The sequence below is a fragment of the Oxyura jamaicensis genome, chromosome 9 (assembly GCF_011077185.1).
Source record: "Oxyura jamaicensis isolate SHBP4307 breed ruddy duck chromosome 9, BPBGC_Ojam_1.0, whole genome shotgun sequence".
NCBI classification, from domain to species: domain Eukaryota; kingdom Metazoa; phylum Chordata; class Aves; order Anseriformes; family Anatidae; genus Oxyura; species Oxyura jamaicensis.
Window position 1 is genome coordinate 3587828 of NC_048901.1, and position 20570 is coordinate 3608397.

The window sequence follows — 20570 nt, forward strand, 5'->3', positions numbered from 1 at the left end:
TCAGAATACTAATTTTTCTGTCATTTATACTGATTTTTTTTTTTTGTTTTTGTTTTTTTTTTTTTTTTTTTCTAATCATGAAATAATTGGGAAGGAACAGCTTGCTATGGAATGTGTGGATGCAGATTAAATGCATATCCGAAGGATATTTTTTAATTAATGCTTTGAATCCAATAGCAGCATATTTGAAACACTGTTTATGTTAATCTCAAAGAACTGGTTAGGACTAGCCTACAAACATCAGAAGAATGTCTAAGCATGGTTAGAATAAAGGAACTGTGTGACTTTCTTCTGACAGTATTTACAAACAGTAGAAGGAGAAGCAGTAGCCCAAAATTTGATACACGGGATATTATGCATCTGTCAGAAAATTAACAAAATACAGATGATTAAAGGACTGGTTTAAATACGTAATTAGTTTATATACAGCTATTTTACCTCTGCTACCATTCTGGTTCTGAAAACAAAATAATGCTTTGGAAACTGTGGAGCCAAGCCCTTCTGAGAGATACATACAGAAATATGATCTGATAACAAATGTTTTGTGTGAATTCAGGGCTTAATCTTTTGGAGTCTTTGATCTGGTAATAACTTTGTCTTTGTCATGTAGCCCACCCATATTAGCTTTTCCTTAACTGGTAGTGCACTTTCTCCAGTTCAGCTGTCACCATCACTAACACTGCCACTTTATAATACAGTGTGGACAAATGGTGTGAAAAATGTAGATGCTTTGTCTCCAGCCTGTAGAGATAAAAAGGAATATATCCTGGAGGTTCTTGATCTGCCATATAGTCTGCCGGAAGGAAAAGAAGAAACATCTGTTGAAAAATAAAAGAGTCTATTGGTCTGAATATGGGCCGGAAGAAATGGACTAACATCAAAAAGGTTTCATAATGCTTACATCCAAAGGGCCTTTGATCATCTAGTCACCTCCTGCCTATCCAGATACTTCTACATTACATTGAGAGACTTCAGTTAAACCAAAGTGTTTTCATCCTTAAAATCCCAAGCTGTTGTATGTCACCTGTGGAGAACAGAATAGACCAAAAGACAATGTTAAGGAAATGAATGTGTGAAATATGCCAAGAAGATGGTACCAGACAATCTCTACTCAACTAAAGAGCTTTATAAAAATAAAAATAATAATAATAAAAAAACTCAAGGTCACTGGTGAAAACAAGCCATAATACAAAAGTATATTGACTGTGGGACAATAAGACAGTAACCTGCTATCACCTCAAATTGATTTAAAAACATGTAATGAATATGCAAACATATTTGCTTGACCACAGGAATCTTAATAATCATTACTGAAACAGTCTGAAAAGTTGTTAACCGTAATAATACTATAGGCAGAAAGTATTCTGTTGAATACAGCTCTTTTTTCAGTGGCTACATAATTTACATCTCATCATTCACAGTTTATACAAATTGCAACGTTAAATTATATTCTGCTGCTGGCAGAGTTTTTGTTAATACTGTAGCTGTGAAAATTTTGTGATTATTTCCCATTTCTATAAAGCATTCACATAGTGTTCTCTTTTGTGGTAACATGGGTTTTGATCCCATTTTTTACAAAATTTTAACTGCTTTGTAGCAAGGCTGTATCAGTAATCTGGTGACATTCTTGTGCATGCTGTTGGCCTGCACGGTGCCAGGACAATTGAAGCAATGTGCTTGCCTGGGGTGATGAAATATCAATTTTTAGTACTCTCGGGTTCCCAGCTCTCAAAGTTGGGCTAATCCAGAGGCAATAGTGAAGGGCTTTATCTGGCACTCCTTGCAAATAAGGATTTGTCAAAGATAGTAAAGGAATTTCTCCAGAAATTACAGTAAGCCCCTTTTTGGAAGTCTTTTCTTGTTCTGTATTTGTTACAGATGTAGGAGTAGAATTTGTGTTCTTCACATTTTTGTCTTTTTAATCTAACCTTGGATGTACAACATATACACTCATCAACTAAATCCATATAGCATGTCCTTTTCAGAGAGGTTGAGAGGCCGGGGTGTGGGGAAGCATTTGGAAGGGGGGCTGCTGCCTTTTGTCTGAAAGACTGGTCCTAAAATTTTACTTCACGATTCGGTCTTTTTTTATTTCTGATTTTATACAATAAAAGAAGCTGAATTTCCCTTGGAAGTTTGAATCCCAAAAGTATTACGTTCATAACTGAAATGGGAATTGCTAATTTGTTTGTTTGTTTTCCTGTCTAGATCCGTCTTTAACAAAATTAAGCCTAACCAAGGCATCTGTCCTGGGGAGTGCACTGATAGGCCTTAATTCCCCTGACCGGCCTCACCTGGGTTCCCCCACCCACGTGCACTGCCCATGGGCCCAGGAGCCCCATTTCAGGACAGACCCAGGCTTTTAGTTCCCCCCAATGTCTTCAGCTCCACCATAGCCCTGCTGGCCTAGGCTGAGCCTGGCTTGTGGGCACATAGCTCAGCCTGGCCATCCTGGGGCTGTGCCTGTCCTGTGTGCCCTCAGCGGGACTGATCCTGGCCATATCCTGCCAGATTTTGTGGTTTGGCTTCTGGCCTGCCTCGTCACTGTGGGCATTCTCTGTGATCTGGGCTCTTGGCTGAACCTGGCTGCCACCCCTGGGCCTTTCATGCTCCTTCCAGCATGACCAAGGGGTGAATGTGGTATTTGAGGCAGTGGATCTGAAAGTGATGATTCAGAGTTGGTAAACTCTTTTCAAAGTATCTATGTAACTTCCTTTGTTGGTGCTTCTGCTTTTAAGATATTCAGTAGAAATGATAAAGCTTCCTCAGAAAGGAGAAAAGTAAATTAAATGAAGATCAAACTGGCTTTATGGCACATTGAAGTATTTTTATCATAAGCAATACTGCAAGAATTATAATGAAACACTGTAATGCTATTGACTCTTACCAAACCTGGGAGTTGCATTGTATTCATACATTGCAGCTAGGCCTTAGTGATGTTCTGACCAAGAGAAATTTCACTTCTACTGGGGGGGGGAGTGTAAGGAATTTTATGGCAGGTGTAGTATATTCTATTTAATCAGCTAATATAGATAGGAGAAATAAAGATGCTTTCAGGCATACAAGGCCTTATTTAGCTCTGAAATAGACTTCAGCAGACTTCAAAATTAAATATAAATTGGGGGTAATTCTTGATTCTCTTCAGAGCATACTGGAAGTTGCACATAGCAGCTGAGCGGCAATAGCTTTCTCTTGTGTCTGCTTACGAAGCAGGCATCAGTGTTTAGGCTGGTTTCAAACAGTAAGTTTCACACCTGTTTTTGTGGTACTGCTGTTGGTGTCCTAAGGACAAAGACAGGGACATGTAGTACCTCTTGTTGTTGGAACCAGCAAGTACAGATGGAAGTTCTGCTTCAGACTTGAAACAGCAGTGGGAGATGCTTCAGTGTTGCATTTCTGTGCCTGCCTCTCATGGTGCCCAGCTGAGGCTGAGAAGTGATGTGCTATGATGCAGTCACTGTGTGAACAACTGTGACACCAAAGAGGCTGCTGTCTTCCTTCTGTAGCTTATTTTCCCCTTTGCTGGAGGTGATTGCCTGTCACTCGTCTACTGATGGAGCTTTCTAGTCTTCCTTAAACAAAAATCACGAGGGGAAGGGTTTGGGACATGGCTGGGGCTGTCTCCAGGGCCTGGGTGGGGCTGGCGGTGGCAGGACTCCATCATCCTGCTCAGAGGAGGCAATACAGCTCTGAGCAAGAACAGGTAGTGCAGCCTGGAGCTGTATTTCCTGTCCCACAGACCATCCTGAGAGCAGGCATCTCACACTTCAAAGGCCATCTCTGGAACAAAGCGGAGTCCGGGGCAGGGAGCATGCAATTGGCATGGAATGAGCTCCAATAAGGGCATAAAGATAGTGCTCAGCCTTCTGCGTGGTTATTGATGTGAACTTTCCAGGACTTGTTGAGGTTTCTGGGGATCTTCCAGCTTTCTAGGTAGAAGGGCAGGTTTTTCAGTGGTTCCAGGGAGGCAAACCCTCCTACTTCCCAAAGAGCCAAAGAATTTCCTTGGGGATTTCCCTGGGGACTTCTTCCTCCTCTACCAAAATACATGTGAGAGCATATTTACAGCATTTTCTTTCTGCAGCTGTATAATGTGTATTTTTCTGCTACCTGTCACATTTACTTCAGTTATTCATTGTTTTTTAATTTTGATTTCTGTCCAGTAAGCTTGAGAAATAAATTTTTAATTACTTTTCTTATTCTCTTTACTGTCTTTCCATCTGTAAAATAATGGTCTCTGGCAGCTTGTTGGCTTTTGGCATTGCAGAGTACCTAGATCAGTTGCAACAAGGTGACTCGGCGTTCTGCACAGCCGCTTGTGAAGATTTCCGCCAGGCCTTTGCTTGATTAATGAGCATTGGCCTGTTCTTGAGATAAATTCATGCTGGATTTTGCCCAAGGCCTACAGAGTGGGCACTCTGGGGAATTTAGTGGAAGAAATCTGTACTTGAAATGACTTTTCTTTTAGATCTATTTACTTAATGATTGCTTGAAGGTAATATCCGTGATAAGGGGGAAAGGTCAGTCAAAAATGTAAAGAGAAGTGTGTTCATTAGAATTTTCCACCATTCATGTATTGAAGCCAGTCTTCTCTCAGGGAAAATTTTGGTATACTCCCTACTGGGCCAAGCCCCCAAACAAGGTGGAAGCTCAAAAGGCATGTACAGGCATGGTGCCTTTCTGAGGTGGCACCTGTGACACTGGGGACTTGGCAGTAAGCAGGCGTACCCCTCCTACCCTTGCCAGAGTTGCTCTCCTCAGGGATGACTGACATAGCCATGTTTATGTTGATCATCAGCCACTTATTAAGATGCATTTAATTTGATTTCCTGAAAAAAAATGAGTATGTGGCAATTTTTACCTAGATGTTAGCCTCTGCCACGAACATCTGAATCAGCTGCATCTGCCTGGTTCAGTTGCATCTGCCAGAAGTGTGCGTTGCTCACGGGCTGCCGAGGGGAGCTGCTCTATGCCACGTAATGAGAGTGGGGCCAAGAGTATGCATGCAAATCCAGGAGCTGAGCTCAAGTACGAGAGACCTAGCTAGAGATGCTGGTTAGACAAAGGTGGGCTGTCCAGCACTGATCACTTTTTGCCCTCTTGGTTGCCAAGGAACAGTGTATCAGTGGCTTTCTAAGGACACAGCTTTACATGCCCACACTGTATGGTGGTTTTTCTCCAGATATCAGGTCAACATAGCTGCACAGGAGACATCAGAGATTTGAAGGCTTTAGGTTAGAAATGAGCAGCAGAGAAGAAGAGGGACAGCTAAGCAGCGTGTTGGGTGAGCTGAGTACTGTGAATGAACTGGATATGTGGAACAGGAGATCAGGGTTAATTTTTCTGCTATTCAGAACTTCTACTTTTTTATAAGAAGTTGAGCACCTACCTGTTTTGATGCAGCATTAGGTTGGGGGAGGTGAAATAGTGTGCCAAAAATCCCGCCTTATGAGGTATATAATTTATGCAGTATTTGAGAGCATGTATTGGCATATGAGAGAGAAGTTTTTCTGAAGGAATCATATGATTCTGCATATCCCAGGTTCATTTGCAGAAGAAATCAGTGGATGTGCACACAAAAAAGTCAGTATACTGAAATGAAGCAAGCACGAGAATATAACACAGTATGTGTGTTTTTAGAGTATCCGTCAATCTAATGCAATAATAAATAAGTAAACAGAATCTTTTTAATTTGTGCAAGTTACTCTATTTCAGGGATGAATTAACTAAAGCATATCCCTATGAAATAACCTTCATTATATAAATCAGTGTGCTGATGGATTACGGAGTTTGCAGCCAAAAAACTGCTCCACCATAGGTGTGAAGTTTCCTGATCATCTAATAAATTGATAACTTTGAAGCCTAGTTGTGACAATTTAAATGTCATCACTATTAAACAAGTTGCCAAAATGCAAACAACCATCCTAAGTCATTAAAATGTAATTATAAAGGACAGCTGGGTCTACTATCAATCTGGGCTATGGGGACTCATAATGGGGAAAAATATGAAAGTTCCACATGAACGAAATGAGACTGCTGTACGTGCCAAAGAGAACCTGCATGGGAATCAAGTGAAATGTCTACTTTGTGCATACCCAGTTACTAATGCTAATAGAAGGCTTGATTACGGATATGAACATAGGAGATGGTCATGGCATGACATCCAGCAAATGTCTTTACCTTCTCTTTGCCATATATGAGAAGCCCTTTTGCTGATAAATAGGGTAGGTTTTGCTAACAAGAGGTGGATAGACTGGATAGCAGTGGCAATCTAGCAGAAATGACTATGAAGTGGGATGAAATTTGCTCTCTTGTAGAATGCCAGAACAGGTGTTAAGCCCTGTTTTGAGAACCAGGTGGACTTTAAATTTGCCTTTTTGGCTGAGAATAAAGAGAAAAGGGGCTATCAGGCTTTGCAGGACTGTACCAGGTGTGTTTGACATGTGCTTTTCTCTTTGCTGGACAAAAAAAAAAAAAAAAAAAAAAATGAACAAGAATTGATGGGAGAAATGCGTGAGAGTCAGGCTGGAGCATCGTGGGGCTCTCTGTGAGGAAAAGGGGTGCTTGGGCAAGAACTGCAGGCAGCCCAGGGATTGGGGTGTGCTCAGCCTGGGGCAGCTGGTAAGTCCCATTTGTCACCTCTGGCTGCAAACTGTGCCAGTCCCTAGGATGCCTGCCCTGTTCTGCCTTAGCAGCGTGTCGCTGTCCTCACTGTCCCTTGCTGGAAGCTACTCCTTGCACCTGCGGGGTCTTTCCCCAGCCTGTTCCAATCTGGATGGAGGCATGATAGAGAAGATTAGTAATTCTACCTGCATATGCCAGCAGGGTTTACAGAGCAATTGCACAGAGCTGGTAGATCTGCGATGTCCTCCAGTGGGGTTGGGGAGCAATGTGTTCCTCAGGGGGCCCAACTGTGGCTGGAAGAGCACTTATGAATGGCCTCCAAACAAAGCATTCAAACTCCAGGAAATGAATAGAACCTCTTTGAAATGTTCACGATGTGAACAACAAACCCAGTCCTTGCTCAAAACTCACAGCTCCTGCTGAATATGGCATAGCTCTGAATTCATCCTGGTTTCAGCCGTGTCCCAGTGGGCTTTGGTTATTATTTAGTGATGCAGCATGTAGCTGATTTGAGATTTTCTGCTGATACGGACAGTGCAAATGGTGGAATGTGCTATAACTGCTATAGTGCTTCACTGAAATAGGAACACGAAATGGGTCCACAGTCTCTTGGTGTTGTGTGTATTATGGTGCTACAACAGTTGCCAACTTCCATAATTAAGCCCCATCTTCGCTCTGTGTGGCAGGAGAGGTGGAGTAAGTGGGAGGTGATGATAATTGTTAATATTCTAAAAGAAACATATTAAGTACATTGATGCATAACAAAATAAGTAATTCAGGCATTGGATAGATACTGAGACTTTTACAATTCTAAATACCTTATGTACGGATGCTACTATGCTATTTGAAATAGTATGATTTTTTCCCTGTAAATCAGCCTATAGCACATCATTCTTAAGACAAAAGAACCGAGTATTATGCAGATGTTCCCGATGCGTATTCTAACTGCTCAGTATTCCTAAAATATTAAGGTGCTGAATTCTTCATATATCTTTTTCTAATATGAAGTAAGCCCTTGTGGTGCCTTGGGGTGTTCATTGTGCTGAAAAACTTGTTCATTTATCCAGAGGAAAGTGTGCTATTGCATGTGGCTGTTTGAACCATTCATTTACTTCCTTTTGTGTTCTTGGAAATGATACAATAATGCGGTGTGCTAGCGTAATTATCTACCTTTCACTTTTGTAAATTGTAATTTTTTGTTTGTTTTGTAAAGAGAATCAGTTGGTACGGAGCTTAGAGAACCATGTAAGTTTAGGAACTGTTTCTAATGAGCAGTGTTTTCTGATGCAAATGAAAAGCCAAGTTGGGAGATACTTTTTTTTTTTATGCAGAAACGATGCAGTTCAAAGTCTCAACAGACGTTGTCCTTTTTTGGCAGGTTTGTGCTGCCCTACTCAAGGGCATAAAGAAGCTTCAGCCTATCAAAAACAGAAACAGGACGCAAACCTGCCAAATGTAGGGAAATGAATAAGTGGGAGAACAATAAAAGCCAGTAAAGCAGGAAATCTCACGCAGTGTGAATGATTTCCTATATAGCATAAGCAAGATTTTCTGCTGTTTGTTTCACACAGCTACACTAAGGGAGCATAAATTTTAGTCACCAGTGCCTGTATGAAACACATGCAAATTCCACCAATCACGCTGGCTAATGGATGGGTTAGTTACTTTGGAAAAGGAAAATTAAGCTTTCCTCTAATTTCCATTCATGTCCTCCCAATGTGAGATGACAATTTACTGCTGTTTTAGGAAATTAAAATGAAATGTTACTTTTCCAGGTACACCAAAGAGGTTTTGAAATTACCTTAGTAAAGGTGAAGCTACGTGGTATTTCTCACTGCACAGAGAGAGTCAGCAGGATGACATTGTAAAATATCCATGGTAATAGTTAGAAAGTCTGCAGGGGATAAGGTCAAAGAAAGGTTAGCAGCTGACATCAAATCAGAAGCCAGATGTACTGACCCTTAATCATAGGCTTTGTGGACTGCAATTCAGCATAACATTATTGAATTCACCTTTAGATTAAGCTGGCCTGCATTGACATGTACAAACCCATATGCAAGTTAATGGCTGTGGCATCCACTTAATTATGCAAGCTTTGATAACAGATCAGTGAGGTGACCTCTGCAGCCACCACTTTCAAGGTCCTTAACTATTTGCATTTTCAACGAATGGAAAGTGGCATTCCTCGTTTAGGTCATGTCGCATCATTAGCTTTCTGTATACAAATTACTACCTGCGAATAGTAATCTGCAGAGAAGGATTTTTTTTTTTTTTTTTATGATTATAATAGAGCCGTCAAACTCTGCATTCTTATGTTTAGTCATCTATTCATGTACTGATGCAAAATACTCCAAAACCTTTGAGATTGTGGAGGACCCATTCATAGGGACAGTAATTCCAGTACAGCCATCGGTGTTGCTCAGTAAACTAAAGTTAAGCATGACTGGAAATTTTTGGAAGATGGGAACCACTTGGAAAAAAAAAAAAGTTTCAGAAATGTCAGGGGATAAAAATTGAGGTTATGTATGCAAACCCTAACTGTTCCTTGTTGCTTGTATGACTTTGAAGTCTTCAATCGTGAGATCACGCTGTAGAGATGCTTTGTATTGAAGCTGAAGTGAGAGGGCTTTGCATGGTGCAGTGAGATTCCTTCTAGTTTAACAAATATTTTTGGATTAATGTAAGCTTAACTAAAGGATATATTGATGTGGTGTTATCTTTACTCAGTGGATATGCTTCTGACTTGCTCGCTTACGCAGTGCTTACTCAACAAACTGCATAGTAATCAGCAGTATTAAGGTCACCGGCAACAGACCTGTCTGTCATACTCGGCAACAAGACGTAGTGAATATCGCACCGGAACAGAATCAAATTCATTGCTGATTCCACTGAGAACGCTCCCTTTTCTTGCAGGTGAAGGGATTTAGCCAGGAGCTGGACAGGGGTTCTATGCTCTTTGCAGTATTTATTGTGCATCGCCGGACTCACAGACAGAATAAGGTATGTGTGCTAAAGAGATGGCATATCTCTGATTGTACATCTGACCCTTCTCTCAATGAGGCCACTGCAGTGGGAATTGTGTATTCCTGCAGTGAAACACCTTGATAGCACCCATAATGACCTGGAAACCCACATCAAATGTTATAATCACAGCTATTAGCATAGTACCCCCGTTATCAGATGCAGAAACCACAGAACTCAATGGTCTTATCTCATCTCTCTGCAAGGCAAGAGGAGGTGTATCTATGGGCCAAGCGTTTTCCCTGCCTGACTTTAGAGTGTTTTCTGTATTTCTCAGTTCCTAGGTTAATCTTTTGCGCTCTATCCTTTGTTCCTATCTACTGTTGCTGTGGGAAAGCACAGTTGAAGAAAAGTTATTTTAACAATTAAACCTGAATTTGTGGTCGTTGTGATTTCATTTGGATGAGGAGTTTCCAGCCAACAGGCTTTGGTGGTGGTTTCTGCTCGCAGGAGCTTCATCCAGGAGATTAGTTGCTGCAGTGCTGAGCAATGAAGCTGTCAAGGAAGACTGTCATCACAGATTTAAGAAAATTATCTTGGCTATACAAGGCTGCTTCCATAGAGCCAACTGCAGCCCTCCAGTTCCCCTAATAAGCCTCTACTCCTGGGGAAGGCTTTGTACTTCTAAACAGGTAACCTCACTTGTAAGTCTTCAGGCTTCCAGTGTGCACCTCTTTCTTACATGCACACTTCCTTTTGGATGCCTGATGTGCGCAAGTCACAGCTGTGAAGTGCAAGACTCCCAAAGCATGGCGTATTTATCAAAGTATTGCCACCCTGGATGCAGGCAGCATGGTGGGAATCTCCAGCGGGCTGGCAGAGGTGGACATGGCAATTCAGTGTCTCTGCTGCAGCCCTGAGAGCACCTCTAGAACAACTGGTGCACTAATTCTTATTCTCAGCTGCCTGATGCCAGTTGTCACCAGGTTCAGCCGAGAGAGGGTGGCACAACAAGTATCGAATCATCCCTAGTCCATTTAGAGTTCTCCCCAGCAGTACCAGCAAGGTAGAGAGGCTCATTGCTACCAGGACCAGGCTGTGGCTGGTGGGCAAAGCTCTACTTTTGTAGCACGTATTCGCAGGACCCTGATGAGCACGTGCCTAGGACGCTACATGCTGTCTGGCAAGCTGGGCCTGTGTTTTACACCAAGTTTGCTACAGCACTCCAACATAACAGAAGAAAGTGGATATTCTACGGGAGCTTAACTGAAGTTAAAAGAAGACATTCGAAGTTAGTTAAATATGAAAGTGTTTCATAATAAGAATGAATTCCTCTGGGATAATATTTTTATTAATTTCTCCACCACATGGACAGCTTTGGACTGGAGGTTAAGAACAAAAGCTGGATGCTTCTGCTGAAATTATTCATATAGGAATAATTACTGAGGGCAACATTTAAACTTATCTTCCAGTTCCAGGCTTGACAGCCCTTAGAGACGATTAGGGTGAAGCAGACTGCTCCATTAACTTTTTTTCAGGTTGTTCTGCAGACTCAGGAAGGCATTATTTATACTCTGCTCATGTATTTAAGTTGATCTTTGTCATTGTGTGGCCAGAAACATCTGTTTGAAACAACAGAAGCTGAGATTGTTAATGAGCATTCTGTTGGAGGGAATTAATTCTGTAACAAACTCCGTAGCTATAGAATCATGCAATAACTGCAGCCTTGCTGATAGCACGGGTAAATTGAGGATTTCATTGTATTGAGATGTCAGTCTCGCATCTGTCTTCGCTACTAAATAATTTTTAAAGGATTAAAAAGCCCAAGAGGTATCCTGTCCCTCTATAAATTCACAATTCCTTTGCTATCTCCTGGGTGCTATTTTTAGAAATAGCGGAAGAAACAGACAAATCAGTTGAGCAACTGTATTCATGCTTATAGCTTAATCCCATGAAGAGGGAACAAGTAAGGCAATTGTACTCATCGGCATCAATCAGAAAATCCTTAGTAGCATGTTCAGGTTTTATTTTTGGTAAAAATATTCAAATTGGAAACTTGTGTGATCCCTAAAGATTTCAGCCTGAGAAAGCAAGCAGAGGACCTACAATGGACACAGAAGGGGCGTCTGAAGGAAGCCGCTATGAATGCTGGCAGTAACAGCCAGGAAATGTTAGGGTGCGAAACATACAAATATTATTCACAGTATTCACACGAGCTTTGTGACTGTAACATGAGGCAATAAATAAAGAGATTGAAACTGCCAGATAAATCCAAGTGGTGCACAGACCTGGGGAGATACTGGGTGAGGAAGTAGGTGAAACTGACCTATGTTTATTTGAGGTCTGGTCCTTGAAGTAGGAGCCTTCAAGGAAAAGAACAAAGGTGGGATTCCTGGGATTCCTCATGTCTAAAAACTGTGTAGACTGTAGGAAGCCTCATGCAGCTCAATCAAATATAAACAACCTATTTTTCAGTCCCCAACTATTTCATAATTGTCTTCATTTCCCAGATTTTACAGCTGGGCTCTATTTCCTTTCAGTTTGCTGAAATCAACCAATTGACAAATACTTTCTTGCCCACATCCAGAGACAAAAATACAGGTAATACCTCTTTTGAGACCCTTCCTTAGCTGGTCTCGTGTTGGGTGACAAACAGTTGCTCCCTGTCCCTTCAGTGTAAACACAAGCATGTAAATCTGTGTAAGTAGGGAGACCATAGAAAGAGGGTGCTCGTAGACTCTCTTTTCTGGCTTCTATGGACAGACAATAAGTTCTGTATGTATATGTCTATCTCCTATATATCTGTTGGCTACTAATAATCCCCAGAAATGCTTTGTAGAAAAAAAAAAAATCTAGTGAATGTAATAGCATGCATGATAGGAGGGCAGGATATATTCATGTAAATGAACTCAAACATCCCCAAGAATTAATTTATTGAAGTGGTTAGAAAAGCTAGTGGAGGATAATAGGCATGGAGACCTTCTGCTTGTCAGCAGAGGCTGTTAATTGGTGGGACTTGCTGGAGCGCTGTGCGTGCCAAAAAGGTGCAAAATCGTTTTCAGCACTAGAAAATCACCTAATAGCAATACCTATAGAGTAACATGTGTTCATGTATTTATCTTATTGTATTAAATGCTGTTATTTAATACTTGTGTGTTGTGTGTGAATGCATAGTGAAATAATCAAATTAGAAAAGTCCAAGTTACTTATCAGTGTTTTCATGGGCACTTTATAGCAAAAACCTTCTCTCAATTCAGTCACCTGAATTTCTTAAGATGTTTTTTTTTTTTGTTCCCAAAGTTAACAAAGTTATTTTGCAAAAAATGGACTTGTCAGATTATTATTATTAATTTCTAGGAGCAATTAGTGAAAGAGGTGGAAATTCTGCTCCATTTGTATTAGCTATGTCATGCTGAATACAGTATCAGGGCAACGAGTAGTTTTCTGATTTTGGTAGACAAACTAAGGAGATCAAAGTGTATTTAAATACGCTTTTCATTTAGATACCATTTCATTTAGATAATTTGGCTAAACTTTTGATAAAACCGGTGTTGACCACAATAGTGCCTCATCAGAATTTTTCACTTATAATTACGTTAGTGTTTGTTGAGCTGCAGGTCCTGGGGTGAGTACAGACCATGGCTGCAACAAGAAAGAATGCAAGAACCAGAGAACTCCTGTACAGTAATAGCAGAACCTGTTTATTCTGATTTTGTAACTTCAGAGGGACTCTGTAAACTGCACATGATGTAGTTTAGGTCTTCTAAAACAACTGTCAGAATTGAAAAAAAAATTAAACTCAGGTCAATGTTTGATTTGTAATGTTTGGCTTTTGGTTAATTGTCTTTATCTTTGTGTCTCATTCTACTCCTAAGAGAGCTTAATTCAGCTAATAAAAATGTTTATCTGGAAAAGATGTGCATAAATTACTATTTCCTTTTCTTTCTATATATACTACATTCTCCTTTCTGCTGGAATATTTTCACTGTAAACAAACTGAGTTTACCTTGGCCCTGGAGTTAACAGTAACTTGGATCTCCTCAGTTTACTAATGAAACAGGGTTAGAACTGATATACGAGAAATATTTTTTTAATATAAAATGAGCTCAATAATTGTTTTATGGCTGGATCAACACTTCACTTGGATGACAGGCTATTTACTATTTTTGTGTTCCTGGTAATAAGAAAGAAGAGCCTATTTCTCTATTATTAAGCTCCCAGAAATCTCAAAAGACATTTTTTTGGAAGAAAGTTCCACTATCTGCTACATAGCAGTTCTTCAAAGTACTTGCTAGAAACAAATGATGTAACAGCACTGTTGGACAGATTTATTTAGGGCTAAACATATTTACTGTGGTGTGATAAATAACTTTTTGTTGCATGTATTCAGGTTGCCTGCTTTGCTCATGAGATGAAAATTGGACCTTATTCTGGCTTACGCTTAGTCATCTTCATGCTTAGTCATCTCTAATTCGAACCATCTCAGATGGGGAATTAAAGATGAAAACCAAACCCCATTATTTTATCACAATCCTTTCCAAACCTGCCTGGTTAGATCTCAGACAAATAATAAACCAATACTAAGACTTTCAGTGACGTAATATATGTACAGTTCTTGAACAACTTGAAAAATATCTTAAAAAATTTAGCCTACAAGGCAAAACTGGCTTTCACAGTCTGATTTTCCTGCTCGGTTCTAAAGCATTAGACACAGGAAAATATAAATAAAGAGGAATAACACTTTAAGAAGGCAGATAAACTTAAGTTTTCTTCCCATTTGATTTTCCTGCTCATTTGCGTTTCTAAAAAAGTTGTTCTTCCTGTTACTAAATATCCTGTCAATGTGGTTTCCATTGGTTGGAGTCCCCCTCGTGCCTGTATCCATATTGTTTGGCTTTCCTGAACTTCAGAGGCTCCAAGCTCATTAGCTTACAACCAAGTAGCGGTTCTATTCATTTGAACTCAATCAGCATTCCTAATCTGAGCCCTATCTTTTTGGGGTCAAAAAAGAAATGATCAAAGCAATTAAATACTTGGAGTCAGGTGCCTGGTCCCGAGTGAGCCGTGCCATTCCGGGTACTCAGCATATTCCAGGTGCTCTCCCAGGGCTGGCAGATGTGGTCCAAGGTCCATGCAGGACCTCGGCCCTTCCAGAGGAGAATCTGCAGTGGTTCCTCTCTGTGCCTTCAGCTGACTCTGAGATACTTGCAGGAACCAGGATTAGCAGGCGTTTTTGAGAATACCCTTGCTTCAGACCTGTTAATTACATTTGACCTTACTGAAGCAATGACGGTAACGATGTCTGAGTAGCGGCTATTCAACTTCCATTAGTCTGAAATCATTTTTTTCAGAGATGTTCCCCAAAATGACTGTTCTAATTTGGCACGTATTGTTTAAGTAGAAGTTACTGAGCACATTTTAAAGGCGTTTAGTGCCTTTCATTCTGTACAGCAAATCTGTGCCTAGAAGTAGGAGCTGAGACAATCTAACGAATCTTGACTAGACTGTTCAGAACAGGCTAAAAGGAAATACTTGAGTAGTAGTAATAAAGAACAAATGTAGTTTGGGTTTCTTCATGAAGGCAGAATTCAAAACTATTGATTGGGTTTTGTCTAAGAGATTTTTGTCTGAGATCAGTCAAAATCTTGAGTTCTGAAAGCGTGTGAAAATGGAATGAAGTTCTTCCAATGCCCTCCTTTGCAAAATAAAATGTGTGAACTTGCAGGTATACTTGCTTGTCATGGGGCACATATGAAAATAAATATTTTTCAATGCTTGATACACCCCCATTCACCCTGCAAATTCCACCAAATGTGAATAAAAGCTTTTGCAAACCAGGTCAGACTAATACATAAAGCATACTAATTAATGTGCTTAAGTGTGGTTAAACTGTAGTTTTATGCTTAAAGCTTAAAAAGAGATCTCTGAAAAACTGCAGCGAATGCACTTGAATCAGCTACAGGTGCATCTTTGCACCTCTGGGTGATAACTTCTGCCTGAGCACTTTCCCATACAACCTTTGCTCGCTGTGGTGGGAATGGTTAGAAACGTTTAGCAGAAATCAGCAAGCAGGAAGAGGTAATAGATGATGACCGATAACTACATCCAGTTGAGGTGATTCCATGCTGAGTTCCTTTCAGGTCTGCCTAGAAAGGCTATTTGCTATGGAAGGCAGTATGGTTACAGTGGCTGGGGTATTATTCACAAGCACAAAGTCTTTTTGCATGACAGGTGTAACATAAAACAGTGTATAAATAGCAAAATTAGTATATTACTGTTGCTTGCATCATACACAAGCACGTGGATATTTTTTGGGTCTCATCCCAGAAACTGCTCATAGTATGGTTTAGGAGAGGTATGGGATTCTCAGCAACTCACTTAATTTCTACTTTGAATCATTCTCTGTCCAATACATCTTTTAAAAAGCCATTGGATTCCCCACTGCAGTAACTTAAAAGAATATTTGGCAGATTCATAAATGTTCCTGTTTAAATAATGTAGACTTAATACCACTGTTTACAAATGTATGTTTCCTCAAATGTAGAGAACTTTATTTTACAAATAGGCGTATGAATTTCTCTAGAAGTGGGAAATTTTTGCCTTTGTACTTTGTTACATTAAGAGTAATGTGCAGTAACTGTTGAAAGACGGAAGGGGATATCTACATCTGTACTGCTCCATCATTTGTTGCGCTCTCACTCAAGAGGTTACTTAGAGTCTGGCCTGGACCTACCCCTCCTATGCTGTGCCATACCGTGTCCAGAGGGTTGTTGAAATGCATCCTGCCAAGCTTGTGCTTAGTAATCTAAACTTTTCTTTAGTTTGACAAAACCTTCTCAAAGTTGGGCTCCACTGACCATCTTTCATAATCAGAAACAATCAGTAAGTAATATATCCGATAAAAATGATGCTTTGCTGAATGAAAGGTGCTATATCACCAGTGTGATCCTGAAAGACAGTACATGCAGTCTAATACTGTAATCTCCACATCACACTTGTTGGTTGGATGGACTTATTTTTGTCTTTACTGTCTAGAAAGCGAAGGTTAGATTGTGCTTCCTGATCAGAAAGGTCTAAAGCATTGGAATAGTAATTTTAAAATTGCACCACGCTTGGATTACTAATCCCCACTCCGTGTGTCACACATGTGACTTTTCATTAAATTATCTGTTTGAATCCAAGGTCTGGTTCTGTGTCCCCCTCAACTAAGGGTGCAATTTTTAGATGCAAATGGAGACAAACAATGGCTCACAAATAATGGGCTAGTTCTTACAGTGTTTTGTCATACAATAGCCTATGCTATAGACTCAAACATGGAAAATGTGAACAGTTTTAACTCTGTATAGGATTAACAGAACACCTGTGAAGTACATCTTAAAAGCATAAGCGTGTCTGCTGAATAATGCCAAGGTTGGTGTGGGCTGCTGTTTGACAGCAGCCAACAGAGGATGTGTAGAGGCATGTGCAAGTGGCACCCATAAATGCTGATGCTTATCCAAAGCTCCCAGCTTTTGCAGATCTGTACTTCATATGGTTCCAGAGCTGGATGTGGCATCTTTGTATTGCACGGATGGTATTTAAGCTTTTATCTGCTGATTTTTCAAGTCACAGCATCTTTTGGCAATGATTTCACAGGTTCACTGATGTTGTCTGAAGAAGTGGCTTCATACTTGTTTTGAACCTTCTGCTTCTGCGTCCTTTATCTTTTGCATTGGAGCAATCACTCCTCTTTCACTTTCTCCATGCCAGTAAAGATATTTGCAGATGTCACATCCCATCAGGCACTCTTTTTCCAGCCTGAAAAACCTTAGTCTGTTAGCTCAGTTTGGGCTGTCTTTGATCACACATCCTTATCTTTTCCAATTCCTTAATAGCATTTTCAAGACCAGAAGGATTTTCCCACAGTAGGCCAAGGCAAAGTGCACAACAGATTTATACATGTACAAATTGTTCTCTATTTTGTTTTCTATCCTTTACATGATAATTCCTAATCTTTTTTTTTTTTTTTTTTTTTTTTTTTTTGATTTTACAAGAGCACTGAGCTGATATTTTCATAGTGCTACCTCTCACAGTTCCCAGAGCTTGTTCACATGTAACTGTAATTAGCCGTTTCTCACTGAATATGAAAAGTCAGTTGCAGCTCTTTGAACCTGTAGTAATTCTTTGAAAGACCAGAAACTAAGAAAGCATGTTTCATTTATGATCAGCATGCCACAATTAAGCTTGATCCTATCACACAAGTGAAAGCTCAAGGAAGCCAGAATCAGAGCTGGAGTCTGTGAAATAAGTCCATACCTTCCTAGATCAATAAAAATCAATAAACTTTGTCAACTATCACTGGATGTAAACTGGGTCTTTAGATAAGCTCTATTGCTAAACTCTTTGAAAAACACAGTAGTGCTCCTTTTTCTCTACAAACCATTCCTGGTTAATATAACTGAGAAATCAGTAATGATCAAAGACCAGCAGCACTTCCTGCTAGGAAGTAATTGGCACCGAGACTAGACTGCAGTGCAAGGACTAGCAGAAAGACAATTGGTCACAGACAGCTTCTTTATGGCCAAAAGAAGGTCTCTGACTTCACGCTGACACATTTTCCATGCATCTTCTGACACAGCAGACCCCAAAGTATAGTTAGGCCACCTCCATTTGCTCCTTTCCCGCAGGGCAAGCAGACAGGTAGCTGATTGTTGTATCTCACCCATGGGATCCTGTAGGGATTGACACTTCCTCCTTTTCTTCTGTGTTTGCTAAAAAAAACACTGCTGGCAGCAAGAGGCACATTACCTTCTGCTTTATCTATCATTCATGGTTAAACAGTGTGATAACTAAAAGATGAAATAAAGCTGACAGAGCAAGACCGAGATGCTGCTATCATCAAGCAACCATGGGCAAAACTTTGTATTTGGCTTTCATTTTCATACCTCTGTGGACTTTGCTACAGGGGTTAAAAAAAAGGCAGGCTTATGCAACTCCCTTCCCCAGTCAAAAGCTGCTTGAGACCATGGCTTTAAGACATGCACAGACAAAAATTATTATAAATTGGATAAAAGATCCTGTAACTTGACTTTTGAAATTCATGCTCCAGGCAATTTTGTCTGTGGAGAAGGAAACAGAATTGAAGCAAAGAAAAAAGCCTGTGAAGCACTGACACCTTTTCTGAACATATTACAAGATGGAAATCTAAAGATAATAGATGCAGAGCTGAAGGTTGATCAATGTAGTCTGGGAATTATCCAAAAGTATTGCTTAGTTTCCTGTTAGTTTAGAGATACTTCAGTGGGACAGACACACTTCAATGGAAAGTATAGGAATAATTTTAGCTTTCCTTGCTTCTTTAAACAGAGACATACAAAGTCACTTAAAAAATCTGTACGAATTAATGTTTTTTGTTTGCTTGTTTGTTTGTTTTAGATAATACCTGGTTATATCATTTAAATATTTGATGTAATTAGTGTATGTACTCTGTCTATATGTTGGTATCAGTAAAACTATTTTACACGTGTACTGGCTGATCCACAGAGAATACACCGTAGAAACAATCCTAATAAGTGACAGATGGAAAAGATGACTTAGACATTTTTAGTTCTCATTACCGTGATACACTCAAGTACAACTGCTATCAGATAAGCTTACTGTTTGTAATGTAATACATTTGAAGATTGTTGTTAGCCATTCCATTAGCGCGCTTGATTTGCCTCAAAGATGACAGTAGAAGCTGGGGATGTAAGATCTGTTTCCACTGTAGTCATGGTATTACTACCATTCCTTTAACAGAAATTAAACAGCTTGTTTACTTAAGTAATAATTTAACTAGCTTACAGTCAACTATGCTATTTTTGAAGGAGTTATGCAAGTTTCATCCTTACTGTTGAATGCAGAGAAAAGTAAATAATACAAATGAGCTTAAACAAATAAAATATGCAATCAAGTCAACCTTGGAACAACGGCCAGAACGTAACCATGTCAATGTGTAAAAATGCCCGGTGGGGGGAAACACAGAGCCAGACTCCTCTCAGTGATGCCCAGTGGCAGGACAAAAGGCACAGACTGAAATACAGGGAATTCTTTTCAAACACAAACCTTTCTTACAGTGAGGGCGGTCAAACACTGGAGCAGGTTGCCAGAGAGGCTCAGGGATCTCCATCCTTGGAGATATTCAAAACCCAGCTGGACAAAGACCTGAGTAACTTGCTGTGCTTTATTTTGTATTGATTTACTGCTGGGATATTCTAGAATGTGAGGCACTTTGCAACTCAATTATGCAGCCTGAATTCTCAATGGTCCCCTTGTCAAAGCAGGGGGAATATTTAATAGAAAAAGCCAGGGCGTGTTCTTCTTTTTGGTCTGCTGGTGTATGTGCTTATGTACCTTACATAAAAGTGTTGCGTTTCAGAACTTTGGAACACAAGGAGGGAAAAAACAAAAGCAGAAAAACAATTCCAAGATGTCCTGTGGTATGATGTAAGTTATCTTCGAAATATCGGCCTGAAAATATGCTACAAGTATTAGTTATTGCCTGTTAGTTCTGCTGGACAAAGGACGCGAATCTTCATGAAGTCTGAAAACACTTCAGGACACTCAGTGAATCCCACTGAAGACCAGATAACAACCAAAAGTCATTGCATCTCTGAAATCAGTTTTGTTATTAAAGGGAATGTTCCCATGATAAATGGAAGAATTTAAATATACTGTCTACCCACATATTGTGGACAGGACCATCTCCTGCTTTTACCCTCAGATCTATGTTCCCTTGTGCAACACACTGCACATCAGGTGGTTTTTGTCCTCCATCAGGAGCTCATTCCTCTTGCATGCCGCATCACTTGCCAAGGACATCAGGATCCTTTGGAAGGGAAAGAACAGGGCAGAGTAAATGCAAACTATTACTTAATATTAATGACCTTACCTACTACGTGTAAAATATTTGATTAAAGAATAGTCTATATTCTGTGCACATACATGCATTCCCACATCTGCGGAGG